Here is a 14,114-nt window from a genome sequence, read left to right on the forward strand (position 1 = left end):
TAGGAACTTCATGAATACCAAACCAGCACTCCAAAAAATTTTAGAAAAAATCCTAGGAACAGACAATCAGGATAACAACCCCAGGAAGCAAAGCAAAATGAACCCATCGGGTGTGACAAGAAATTAAATGTAAAGGGGGAGAACCCAACAGAAAGAAAAAGTCGTGACAATGATAAGTAAATACATTTTAGTTATAACCATCAATGTTAATGGTCTCAATTCACCAATCAAAAGAAATAGACTGGCAGAATGGGTCAAGAAGCAAAGTCTAACAATATGCTGCATACAAGAAACACATTTAATTCAAAAGGAAACTCATAGACTGAAAGTTAAAGGGTGGAAAATAATACTTCATGTGATGGGAATCCAAAAAAAATCAGGAGTAGCTATCCTCTTTGCAGATCAAGTAGATTTCAAACCAACATAGATTAAGAGAGACAGAGAAGGACACTACATCCTTGTAAAGGGAACAATCCAACAGGAAGACATGACAATCATGAATATACACCAAACACTAGTGGGCCCAACTATATGAAACAAATACCAATGAAGATGAAAAGTCATATATGCACTAATACAATTGTAATGGGGGACCTCACTACCCGACTGTCACAAATAGATAGATCAATTAGAGAAAAAATAAGTAATGAAATACTACAACCCAATCGAATTCTTAAACAAATGATCTTAACAGATGTTTACAGAGTGTTCCACCTCACAAAATCAGAATACACATTCTTCTCAGCTGCACATGGGTTGTTCTCCAAAATAGACCACACACTCATACATAGAACATGTTTAAGTAAGTGCAAAGGAATTGAAGTTATCCCCTGTATATTATCAGACCATAGTGCGATGAAATTGGAGATCCATAGCAAAAGAAACTGGAAAACTTTCATAAACATGTGGAAATTCAACAACACACTTCTGAATAACCAATGGGTCACAGAGGAAATTAAAGAAGAAATCAGACACTTCCTACAATTAAATGACAATGACAGTAGAACATATCGGAATCTATGGGACACAATGGAAGCAGTCTTAAGAGGGAAATTCATAGCAGTGAATATGCATATTAGAAAAAAGGAACCAGCCCCAATTAAACAACCTGATGCTGAACCTCAAGCTTCTACAACAAGAAGAGCAGGACAAACCCAAAGATCATACAAGGGAGGAAATTATAAAGATCAGAGGAGAAATCAATGCAATGGAGACTAAGAGAATGACACAAAAAATCAATGAAGCCAAGAGTTGGTTCTTTGAAAGAATTAACAAAATTGACAAACTTTTAGCCACCTTTATCAGAAAAATGAAAGAAAAGGCCCAAATCTATGCAATTAGGAATGAAAAGGGTGAAATTATGATGGACCCAGCGGAAATCCAGAGGATCATCAATACCTACTTCCAGAACCTCTATTCCAATAAGTGGGAAAACACAGAAGAAATGGACAGATTCCTAGATACGTATGAATTACCAAAGTTGAACAAACAAGATCTAAAAATTCTAAACAACCCAATATCAACCAATGAAATTGAAAATGTAATTAAAAACTTATCAACTAAGAAAAGCCTGGGCCCTGATGGCTTCACTGCTGAATTCTAAAAGACATTTAGAGAGGAACTACTGCCACTACTGTTTAAACTCTTCAATGAAATGGAAAGGGAAGCAAAACTCCCCAATTCATCCCTGGAAGCAAGCATCACCTTGATCCCCAAAGCAGAGAAAGACCCAACCCAAGAAGAGAACTATAGGCCAATCTCACTAATGAACATAGATGCAAAAATCCTTAATAAGATACTGGCAAATAGAAGGCAGAAGATCATCAAGAAGATCATATACCCTGATCAAGCAGGATTCATGCCAGGGATGCAGGGATGGTTCAACATATGCAAATCAATCAATGTAATACATTACATCAATAAGCCAAGGACAAAAACCATATGATTATCTCCATAGATGCAGAAAAAGCATTTGACAAAATCCAACATGCATTTATGACAAAAACCCTACAAAAAATTGGAATAGATGGTCTCTACCTCAAACTGATAAAAGCCATCTATGAAAAACCAACAGCCAGTATCATGCTAAATGGTCAAAAACTGAAATCCTTCACACTCAAATCAGGAACAAGACAAGGATGTCCACTATCACCACTCTTGTTCAATATAGTTCTGGAAACATTAGCGACAGCATTTAGACAAGAGAAAGAAATAAAAGGAATAAAGATAGGAAATGAAGAAGTCAAATTGTCATTATTTGCAGATGACATGATACTGTATACAGAAGACCCCAAGAACTCCACCAATCGTCTGCCAGACTTACTAACCAAATTCAGTCAAGTAGTTGGATACAAGGGCAACACACAAAAATCAATACCTTTCCTCTACACCAATGACAGTCTCACTGAGAGAGAAATAGGGCAAATAATTCCTTTCACAATATCATCCAAAAAAACTGAAATACCTGGGGATCAACCTAACAAAAGAAATCAAAGACCTCTTTTCTGAAAACTATAGCACTCTGAAAAGAGAAATTGAAGATGATATTAGAAAATGGACACTCATCCCCTACTCCTGGGTAGGAAGGATCAATATAGTGAAAATGGCCATACTTTCAAAACTGTTATATAGATTCAGTGCAGTCCCAATTGAGATCCCAGCAGCATACTTCATAGACCTTGAGAAAACAATCCAAAAATTCATTTGGAACAAGAAGAGACCCGTAATAGCAAAAGCAATTCTAGGTAACAGAGACTTGGTAGGGGAATCACAATCCCCAACTTGAAACTATACTACAAAGCTACTGTGATAAAAACAGCATGGTACTGGCAAAGAAACAGACCTGAGGACCAGTGGAACAGATTAGAAGATGCAGAAACAATGCCAGACACACTCAGCCATCTCATCTTCGATAAAGGAGCCAAACACCCTCACTGGAAGAAAGATAGCCTCTTTAATAAATGGTGCTGGAAAAATTGAGTTTCATCTTGCCAATGATTAAAACTAGACCTATATCTCTCACCATGCACTAAACTAAAATCAAAATGGATTAAAATTTTAAATATTAAAATAGAAACGCTGAACTGGCTGGAACAGAGGTTAGGCAGAACTCTTGAAGACATTGGTGTAGGAAAAGATTTTATGAACAAAACCTCAGTTGCCTGTGAACTAGCACAAACAATCAACAAGTGGGATCTCTTCTTATTAAAAAGTTTCTGCACAGCAAGAGAAACCATCAGCAGTGTGAAGAGACAACCCACAATGTGGGAAAAAATCTTCACCTGTGTTCCTCGGACAAACGCCTACTATCTTGAATTTATAAAGAACTTAAAAAGATCAGAACTCCCAGATTTAAAGACCCAATCAGAAAATGGGCATCTGAAATGAACAGACATTTCTCAGACAAAGAAGTAGAAATCGCAAATAAATACATGAAAAAATGTTCAACATCATTGGTCATTCGAGAGATGCAAATGAAAACAACACTGAGATTCCACTGCACTCCAGAAAGAATGGCTGCTATCGTGAAATCAACCAATAAGAAATGCTGGTGGGGCAGTGGGGAAAGAGGAACCCTTCTCCACTGCTGGTGGGAATGTAGACTGGTGCAACCACTGTGGAAATCAGTATGGATATAACTCAAAGAACTAGGACTGGAAGTCCTATTTGACCCAGCTATTCCTCTGCTGGGTATCTTCCCCAAGGAATTAAAAGAAGCACACCACTGTGATATATGTGCATCCATGTTCATAGCAGCACAATTTGTAATAGCTAAAACTTGGAAACAGCCCAAATGCCCATCAACTGGAGACTGGATCAAGAAAATGTGTTTTTTTAAAAATAAAATGGAGTACTACTCAGCCATAAAAAATGAGAAATTAGAGACATTTATAGCTAAGTGGATGCACATTGAGGCAATACTCTTAAGCGAAATAAATAGGACACTCATGTGAAAATACCAAATAGTTTCTCTATTGTGAGAAATTGATAGTGTAAATAAGGACTAAAAGGTATAACAGATAATGTGAAATAGGAAGAAAAGGGCAAAGTGGAAGGGGAAGGGGGAAGGGTAGGGGAAAGGAAAGAAGGGTATGGAATTAATATGAGAAAATGGAAAAATGGAAACAAAATCTTTGTAAATAGGGAGAGATGGAGGGGTTGAAGGGAGGGCAGGGGAATGGTGAAAAATAAGAACCAAGAGAGATTATGTAAAGGTGCAAATTTCCAATGATGAATGTCATTATATTTTATACCTAAAATGTACCAGTGATTCGGATGAATAATTGATAATGCAAAATAGGAAGAAAAGGTCCAAAGGGCTAGGGGTATTGGGAGGGGCAGGGGAAAGGAAAAATTGTCAGAAATGGAAAAAATGGAAACAAAGTCTTCGTAGAATGGGAAGGCTGGAGGGGGTGAAGGGATGGTCAGGAATGGGGAAAAAATAAGAAACAAGATGCATCATGTAAAGGTACAAATTCCCAATGAGAAATGTAAATGTGTTGTATACCTAAAATGTACCAATAAAAGAATTTTAAAAAAAAGAAATTTTCCATTTACTGTTGTCAGACCAAAGTTGATCTCCGATAACTTAAATCACAGTTAATGGTTTTATTACTGTACAACCTAGACATTGGAAATGAACTTCTGTTTCATTTAGGAGATAAGAACCAGAGTGAGTTTGGTCAAGGTAATGTAAAACATAGATTTTATTGGTTCTATTTTGGACTGTGGTAGAAACAAGGCAAAGTCACCATTGCTCGTCTTCAAACCTGTAAGGCTTTAAAAATATGTGGCCCACGGGTCAGGGATTTAGCTCAGTGGTTCTGGAGCCTGCCTTTCAAGCGCAAGGTGCCAAGTTTGATCCCTGGTACCAAAAAAAAAAATGTGGCCCTTGACAGAGATAATAAATTCTTCTTCTATTGTGAACAACTACATAGCAAACCTAATGTTACATATGATCCTGTTGAAATTGTACAACAGAAATTTGAAGTTTCTCAATGGCTGTAATTCTCAGTTGAGGTCCCTATGCCTGTAAGTATCACCTGGGAATCTGTAAGAAGTGTAGACACTCAGACCCCACCCAAGCATCTATTTAGAGCTCTGGTGTAGGACTCCCACAAACAGCTTTGGTAAGCACTCCAGGTGATATTAATGCATGCTACAATTTGGTTGGGAGTTGGAAAACTTTTTTAATGGAAAGAGCAAGATAGTAAATATTTAATTCTTATAATCTGTGAGGTCTCTGTCACAGCTGCTCACTGTAGGTGAAATCAGGTATAATTAATATAAAGATGAGTGATTGTAGTTATGCCCCACCAAAATTTTATTTACAAAATCAAGGATTTGGTCACTGGTTGACATTTGGGAATAATGATTCTAGATAATAATAACAACAGCTACTACATATTGAAAAATCTCCTATGAGGAATGTGTGATGCTTTCTGTAAATTACCTCATTTATTTTCTCCAGCACTCCATAAGGTAGGTGTTGGTGCCCCCATCCTGCTGATAATGAAATATGCTTCAAATTTTACCCCAGGCATACAAGTCTATGGTTCAAACTTTATTTCACTGCAAAGGCCATGTTGTTTACTTTGACACTTATATAGATGGAAGTTAATTGCATTGTACTTATTAGTATTCAATAAATACAGCATGACTGATGTTTTCTACATTTGGTGAGCTGACATTGTTTTAGTTTCTATAAGACAGTATTATTGAACATTTTCTTCTAATTACTATTTTCCTTCATCTCCCATCTCCATTTTTTTTGTAAGATAGTTAAGCCTCCTACCCTAGAGTTGAAATGACATCATTGTATTGGTGAAACCCAAAGCAAAGGATAGTCCTTCATTGAGTAATGACAAGACCAAGCCAACACAGGCCTTAGAAGGCAATGAATGTATCAGGCATCTAAGGCATGGCTCCCTGGGAAGCTTGGATAGGATAATGTCAGTGGTAAATCCTGCTTCCAAGGGTTGCCATATGCCAAGCCACCAGTTACTTATAGGAAGAAGGACATAGGAGGAAGAATCATCTGATAGAGAAAGAGGGAGAGGGAGAGAGAGGGAGAGGGAGAGAGAATGAATGGTTTTCCAGGATTAGACCAAAATACCTGCTCTGTGGGGTGAACCATAATAATAATGACTATTTATTATCCTTGTGATGCCTTACCTGCAGTTTCTTCACTTATTAAAACATAATATCTGTTTCACATAAGTATAAACAAGACTACATAGCTAGCCATGGCCTTGACCTTAAGGCTGACTTCCAAACCATTATTTTACCCATTATATCACAGTGCTTCTCCTAAAGACGTTAATATTATGTATAGGGTTAACCTTGGGCCTTGTCAGACCTTAGAAAAACCCAAGTGGAAACTCTTTCAAATCCTAGTGACTCAGTTGAAATACATTTCAAGCTGTCTATCTTCAAGGCCTTTATTCAAAATTAAGAATCAGTACAAAGGGATTCAAGGCCATGGAAAAACACAGACCCAGACATATCTATGGATTTTTTTTTTTTCCCTTTGGTACCGGGGATTGAACTTGGAACGTTGCACTTGCGAGGCAGGCGGCGGAACCACTGAGCTAAATCCCCAGCTTTTTGTGAACTTTTTAGTGTAATTTTAAGTACTACTTGTAGAATTATTCCTCATAGCAGTGAGGTTAAGAATATACCTAAGAAACCTTAGACTGTCTAGGTTTTGAACTTGAGCAACACTGTTTTTACCTTTTTTGCCACCATTCTCATCTCTAAAATGAGGTTGATCATATCCACCTCATAGGGAAATTGTGAGGACTGAAATAACACAGACTTGTCACATAGTAAATGCTCATTTTAACTGTTGCAGTTGTAATTTGTTATGACTGTACCTCAAAACTCAGTCCTCAACTCAATGAAAGATATCTATGACAGACATTCTCTACCTTTGCAATGTGGTCTTTTGCTTGTGCAGTGCATGAAAAGCTGCTGCTTTCCCTCTTGTTTCATGTATCAGCACCTTTATGGAGACTCAGAAGTTAAGACTGCCCTAAATAAACCCTTTCTCTTGCCAGGCCTCCCCTCTTGCCTTGCGTATTTTCACATTGCTCAGTACACACTGAACTGTGGATTCAAGGTTTGTTGAACTAAGCTGAGCCACGCCCCACACTTAGATACAAGAAAAACTCCGCTTTCTGTTATTTTATTCCTTGGTGCTATTAATTCCCACAGTCTGCACCTTCCAGGGATGGTATAATATTTGCCCCAAGTGCTGCCTACGGTCTCTAAAATCTCAAGTGTGTTCTCAAAAACCAGTGGTTCCAAAAGTAGCTGTGCTGTGTCCTTGAAGGCGATATTTGGGGGATGTTGTTGGCTTGTGTAGTTTGGACAGCACTACTAACATTTAGTGGGCTGGAGACAAGAATGCCAGACCTAGCCACCTACCAGACTCTCTTGTATCTCACTGCTTTAAAGGTCCTTCGAGACATTCCTGTGTGCTGATGGTTATCTGAGCAGCGTCCATAACACCATTATACATGGAAATTTAAAATTTTGTGGCACATGATTAGTATAAGCTGAATTTTCTTGGATTTCTTCAAAGGAAGGATGAACTGTGTTTTATATATAATTTGAGCAAGAATTGTTTGCTCTTTCCAGAAAACACATCATTGGTTCTAACAGGACTCATTATATTTAAGTTGCTAGTAACAGAAAACCAGAAGAGCTCAATATATGGTGTCGCATTTGTGGTGGCTCTGCCCTGAAAGCATCTGACCACATTATGTCTGTCGAAGAGAATGATGCCTGAGAATTTTCATATTGAAAAGCATATTGTTCTATCATAAACAATGTAGTTTCTTCTTTTATGTAAGTTCATGGATTATAATTTTTAAAAATTAATATAAGCCAGTATACTGTGGATCTTGCAGGACCACTCCCAGCATTGATGATTTGTGAAAAGGACTCAACATATAGTCATATAGTTTGTACTCATACTAAAATTTGTCACAGTGAAAGGATATAAAGCAAATGGAAACAGTGCTCAGGATAAAGTCTGGGGACGCCCAGGCACACTTCCAAGGGTCCTATCCTGTTAAAACCACACAAGACACGCTTAAGTCTCCCAATGCAGAGTTGTGATAACACATATGAAATGCTCTCTACCAGGAAAACTTATCAGAGACTCAGTGTCCATGGTAGACACCCTCCGCTTGGCACAAACAAAAATTCTGGACTTTTAGAAGAAAGCAGTGTTCAGCATACATCACATTATACAGTGTATGTAGGCACTCTGTGTCACTCTGTCAGTTAAGTGTCAGGTGCAGGCTCTCATCCAAATGCCACCAAGCATAATCATAAGCAGTCCTTTCAAGAGACAGCAGGCAGGCCTGCTACAGTAATTATTTCTGTACGCTAGATCACAACTATCCACATCATTGTTTACAGTAGGCATGAGGTCAGATAGATTGAAAACCATCATTGCAAACAATCTCCACCCCCAGGTATCTACTGTTAGTATAGCAGAGAACTGGCTAAAGCTTAGAAATTACACATCCACACTCATATATGCCTCATGTGTCCCAAAATAAAAATTTTAAGCATAAGTTTTAAAAAAAACGTTTTCTTCCCCTGCCAACTGTGTTGTTAGTGAAGCGACAACAAAGAGAACGTTTCCTCCCCTGTATTATGAAAAACCTCAGGATGGCCTGTATTCCCCCTTCTTAATCTATCTGTAAACTAATTTATTTAGGCATAGTAGATACTCAGTAGATGGCAATTGCCTCTTTTGCACTTAAAATTCTTTTGCTTCTTATTCCTTCCATAGAAATTCGAAACTTTAATTTTTGTATTAAACTTGAAAATCTCATAACACATCGCTGTTATGGGTTACAAACATGATTTTAACCTGAAAAGCAAGGATTGTTCCAACATTAAGGCAAAGAACAAGCCATGTAATACAAACAAAACTATAATTTGATGTCACCAGGTCACCTCTGATAGCCCCTTGGTTGACACCATGCTGTGGAATAAAATAACAGCTCCAGCAGGCTCTTCCTGTGCGCAATATGCATAAACAACAGGTGTGCTGGTTAATTGTTTTCTCATCACGGTGCATGTTTCACATCCCATAACTCCCAATTGAAATACCAAAATAATACATAAAATTAAATGATTCAAAGATTTAAAGGATCCGTGCTGATTATGACAGTCGGAATCCATCGAATTCTGTAAAAGGAATTATAGCCGTAACTGTGGTTATTAATGTCCCTAAATATATAATGTTTATTTTTTACTTTAAAATTGATACTCTAAACTAACATAACAAACAAAGATATGCATACACATTTAAGTAGTGTAATACAGTCCATACTTGGATTTTACATGAGAAAGAAAGTTGTCTCGTTCTTTTAAATGAGGATTTGAAAAATATCTATGTAAGCATAGCATGAGGTGATAATGCTTTCATGTTTTTTTTATTGCTGTTTCCAGACTAGACTCTTTGCAAGACTAGACTCTTTCCAGACTCACTCTTTGCAAGTGAGAATGAGACTCTGGTTTTTTAGAAAGGATTACATCAATAATTACACTTGTAACCATTTATTGTCCCTGGTCTTAGAGCATTTCTAGCCAGATGTACCTAACTAAAGTTATGTTAAGTGATTTTTAGCACATAAGTATGTTGTGTAAGATTCCTTGTTACCATCTGTTGTGGTACCAACCGTTTTGCTGTCATAAATCCATATGGCTTCCCTCTCCCATCCCATGATAAAGCCAGAGATAGTAGTTAGAATGAAATGCAACCAAGAGTGAAAAATGAAACAGCTAGTCAAGCAGATGCCTCCTTTGTATTGAATTCTACTAATGTTTCCTTTCTTCTCCCATATGACTTGCTCTCTGTTACAGTGCTTTGATGCTAGTAGCTTTGGGGTCCTTACGGAAAAGCCTGTCACTATTGAATTAATTCCTATTGACTTTGCTGAGGATGTGAAATGCTATATTTAGAGATAAAATCAGATATGTAATGTAACTGAAGAGGCCACTAATGCTTTAATTTAGTCACCTCCCCTTCCCCAACAGCTTTTTTGCCTTCCTCCTAAGGGCAAAAAAGAGATGTGAACTATATCATTAACTAGGCTTATCAGAAACTATGCCATCCCTCATTATCATGCATTAAATTATTGTAGATGGTCATCCTGGAAGTTCACATTAAATTTGGTGACTTACCTTGAACACATCATGTTTCATTAGCCACTCACCTATGTAGAGACACAGGAGAGAGGGATAATTTGTCTGTGTCCTGTGGGCAGTACAAGGACGGCCATAACATTATGATTAAAATCCACTTACCTGTACTTGAAGTAGAGAAAGCTGGCTTCGGGATATCACCCCACTGAAATCACTGTTGGCTCAGAGATCTCTATTGTAATACATGGGCCTCTCTGACACTATTTTTTTCTTGTGGACTGGCTCCTTATTTCACTGGACTCTGGGCCAGTCAGGATAGGGAGGGTAGGTGATGCCATGGTAACAATTACAAAATCTCCATGGCTTAAAACCAAACATTTATATCTTGCTCATGCTATCTGTCTTCAGCAGGGGACCTTTGGGTATCTCAGGCACTCAGGAAATGTTTCTTAGGCCAGCCACCATCTGGATCATTGCCAGTCACCAAGCCAGAAAGAGGCAAGCTCAATGGGGAATAGGAAAATATCACCTCAACACTGAAAATTCAGTGATCTGAAGCATTCCACTCACAATTCATAGGCTCCAGCTAGTCACATGGCTGCAACCAACAGAGGACATGTTCCCAGGGAGAAGAGAGCTCAACATATTTAACAAGTGGCATTCATGACTTATTCAGGTCCTTTTCCCTTCTTTCCTTTACTTCAAAGACTACAAAGCCAGAAACTACATTGTTTCTTAGCTCTGCTTTCTCCTGGGAATATCCACATACTTGGGCTCAGTAGATTTAAATAGAAATCTCAAATCTGCCATGGAAATTTATGGGAAAGTTTTTGCTTTCCCAATCAAGAACAGTTTCACTTGTTTTTCTTTCATTCTTACCCCTTCTTTCAACCTGGGAGGTGGAAGCAATGTCATGATATGCAGTAACCATCTTAGATGAGTGCCACATAAAAGATGGCAGAACAGAAAGATGGGAATGGTTTGGTAATGCAGTGTCATCAATGAACACTATACCTGTCCTGGACTTCTTACCCTGAGCAATTTGCTGTGTGAAAAATATAAACCATTATAAACATAAGTCATTGTTAGTCATGCTTTCTTGTACTTTTTGTTTATTCTGGGGTGTTTTTTTTTGCAGCTGAATAGAACCCTTAGATAATCATTATTTATTCTTTTAAAGGAAAGTATCTCATCCAAAGGAGGTTTAGAGATTTTTAATTTCTGACCTTGCTTTAGAGTATTTTGGTCACTTGGTTTTCCTGGCTGACTTTTTTGTTCACTCACTCTATCAGCCGGGATATACTAGGTACTGTTGTATTAACAAACCGTCCCCAAATTGTCAGTGACCACCTATTTCTGTACTGAGGCTGTGAGAAAAATGATACCCTGTATGTTTGAGTCACTCTGATCTTGAAAGCTAGGTGAGATCCTCACTAAAGTATTTCTTGTTGAATTTAAAAGGAAAACTTCCCACTCAAAAGGGCACATTGCCCACAATCCACAGATGCTTTCAGATTTTCTTATAAAATGCTATCTGAAGAAATACTTCCATATAATAACCTCTTATAGGTTCCCAGTGTGTTTCTAATGGTCACCTTCATCCATCTGGAAAAAAGATAGCCAAAAAATATCTTTTATAGCTTTTTCTTTCTCTGTCCCCTTTCAAAATTGAAGAACCTTCTGCAAAAAAATCCTTTAATAAAACTTAAAGCTTCCATTCTCTGAATTGAAAAAAGATATGTCTTGTTTTCAAGTCTTACCTGGTTTACGAATAAAAACTGTTGGAAAGAGAAGAGCTTCAATTGTGGTTCTGGAAACTTTATAAAGCATTGAAACTTCCTCTGAGACTATCTCCCTACCCTGAGAATTTTGCAGAATGTAGCTTAAGTCTTTCAAAATGCAAAACACTTTTGAACAGAGTCTTTAACTTGCTCAGTATTAACCTTGACTATTTCTGGTTCCATCATATAAGTGAATGAGTGCTTCCTCTTCTGAGAGTTGGGGACCTTGAACATCCAAACTGAAATAGGATGGCAGGAAATTATCTCTTTCTCTCTCCTTGAACATTTTATCCCATCCCTATTCTGTCTTTAAATTTTTAACAAATTGCGTGAATGACTTTAACAACAACAAATCTAATGTGAAAGTCTTTGGAAAAACACTGCTGGATTTCTCCCTCATCACCACCCATGGTCCTAGGAAGGACCGCTTTTTCCTTTATGACCATGTATTGATCTCTAATATTTATCTTAACCTTTGTCTCTTTTTTGCCTCCTACAGGCAAAAGCTAAGAGTTAGATAATAGTATTAATTTTCCAGACATCTGTACATGTTTTAATGACCTTTTGAGGTTTGAAAGTAGTTTCTCTGTGAGCCCACCCCAGGGCTAAAATGGCATTAAAACATAGATTACAACAATAATAACAATCATAGCTATAGTGCTTACTTTGGCAATGAAAAGAAAGCTAATTTATTTCTCCACTGAAGATTCAAATTAACGTAAATTCCTCACCCGAACTGTGCTGGTGCCTCCAGGTTCTGCAGGTAAATGCTAGGTCTCAGATTGGTTGAAATCTCCCCATCCTTGTTCATCCACTTGGAAAGTCAGTGTCACAATCGAAGTTTGCATACCATGTGTGACATGAGGTGGGGGGTGGGGAGCAGCTAAGTGATTGAGATATATGACCATTTTTTCAGACCAGAGAAGCCTGTATTTCCTTTCCCAGACTGATCCCTTTAAATGCTTAAAATAAAAGACATAGGATTATAAAGGACACCAATTACATTTGTCCCTAGGTATCCACAAAGGATTGGTTCCAAAACTCCCTGCAGATACCAAAATCCACAGATGCTCAAGTTCCTTAGTATTTGCATATAACCTACTTTCCTGTACACTTTCAAATCATCTCTAGATTACTGGTAATGCCTAATACAATGTAAACACTATGTAAATAGTTGTTATGGTGCTTAGGGAATAATGAAAAGGAAAAAAAAGTCTATACATGTTCAGTATAGAATAAATTTTTTTCCCAAATATTTTTAAGCCATGGTTGGTTGAATCAGTGGATTCAGGACGCATCGATACAGAGAGCTGACTATATATTGAAGTACTATTACCAAGACACTGAACACTGAAAAAACATATATGATGTAGTAATATAGGTGCTTCATTTCATAAACTCAAAGAGGCAAGTCTAACACAGTTTTTAAATGCTAGTACGTGTGTTCAGTGCATAGTTTTTACACTTGATCTTAGCCAAAAGGCCGAGAAGCGATGCATAGTTTTTAAATAATGATGCACATAAACAAAATGTTGAGATATTTTCCATTGTAATATGACACAATGACTGTGGTTTCTGTTGGAAACAATGTCAAAAATTTATGTCACTGTAGTTTGATGCAAACATGTCTAATTGAAGGGTGTGCTAATTTTAGTTCATGTTTAGTGAAACAGAAATTGCATTTTTTCCCTTTAAATTCACAAATGCCCTGAACTCTATGTATGACCTTTGGGATCTTAAGTACCCCCTAGAATGTGTATTATCCATTTCCTAGAAATTGCATGTCTGCACAGACACAAAGACAATATTTGTATTATTCCTACCATACAGAATTTAATATTAATCTTTAGAAAATATTTGGAGAATATGCTTCATATTTGATGTCATTCCTGACTGTCTTAATAGAACATAGACCCTGGATGGTGTTCCCAGGAGTAGGGGGAAGCCTGTGGAGACACTACAGTTTTTTTCCTGGCCCTCTTACACCAGCTGTGGGGCTGGAGGCAGTCTGGAGAGTTTGTTGCTTCGTTTTATGCAGAGCCATCTGCTCAGGTGGGACCTACTAGAGATACTAACACTACCACCTGCCCTATGCTGCCAGCCATGGTCACCATGTGACTAGTACCTGTTTTATACTCTGAAATCTGAAGCTTTCTGAAACAA

The 14,114-nt window shown here is 37.6% G+C and overlaps 1 protein-coding gene and 1 pseudogene across 18 annotated transcripts in view; one reads left to right on the forward strand and one right to left on the reverse strand.

The window, feature by feature from the left end:
• Positions 1–14,114, forward strand: part of Nckap5 (NCK associated protein 5) — a 915,317-nt gene that overhangs the window by 753,003 nt on the left and 148,200 nt on the right. The gene's annotated exons all lie outside the window — the stretch shown is intronic.
• On the reverse strand, positions 13,296–13,446 carry LOC147829863 (U2 spliceosomal RNA; annotated as a pseudogene).

Source organism: Heterocephalus glaber, unplaced genomic scaffold (genome assembly GCF_053883595.1).
Source record: "Heterocephalus glaber isolate CG9 unplaced genomic scaffold, H.glaber_assembly_v1.0 deba00000347, whole genome shotgun sequence".
NCBI classification, from domain to species: domain Eukaryota; kingdom Metazoa; phylum Chordata; class Mammalia; order Rodentia; family Bathyergidae; genus Heterocephalus; species Heterocephalus glaber.